The following is a 271-nucleotide window of genomic DNA, read 5'->3' on the forward strand; positions in this document are numbered from 1 at the left end:
CGCATTACATACTTTCCTTTCTCAACTCTTCTGTATTCTGTATCTTCCTAATTCAATTTCCTTACACATTTCCCTCACACTTTTCCTCAGCGCATCCCCTCATATCTTCGTCTACCACTTTGCAACTTAGAATGATCGTGTGAGCGTTGCAAAGCGTCTTGCGAACCACTGATAACAATCCCAGTAATGAAGTTGATTGTCGCGGTAAGAAGCTTTTCTTTGCAGCATCTTCTTATCTCCCTCTCGCTTTCTTTTCTTTCCTTTTTCTTTA

Source organism: Penaeus monodon, chromosome 19 (genome assembly GCF_015228065.2).
Source record: "Penaeus monodon isolate SGIC_2016 chromosome 19, NSTDA_Pmon_1, whole genome shotgun sequence".
NCBI classification, from domain to species: Eukaryota; Metazoa; Arthropoda; class Malacostraca; order Decapoda; family Penaeidae; genus Penaeus; species Penaeus monodon.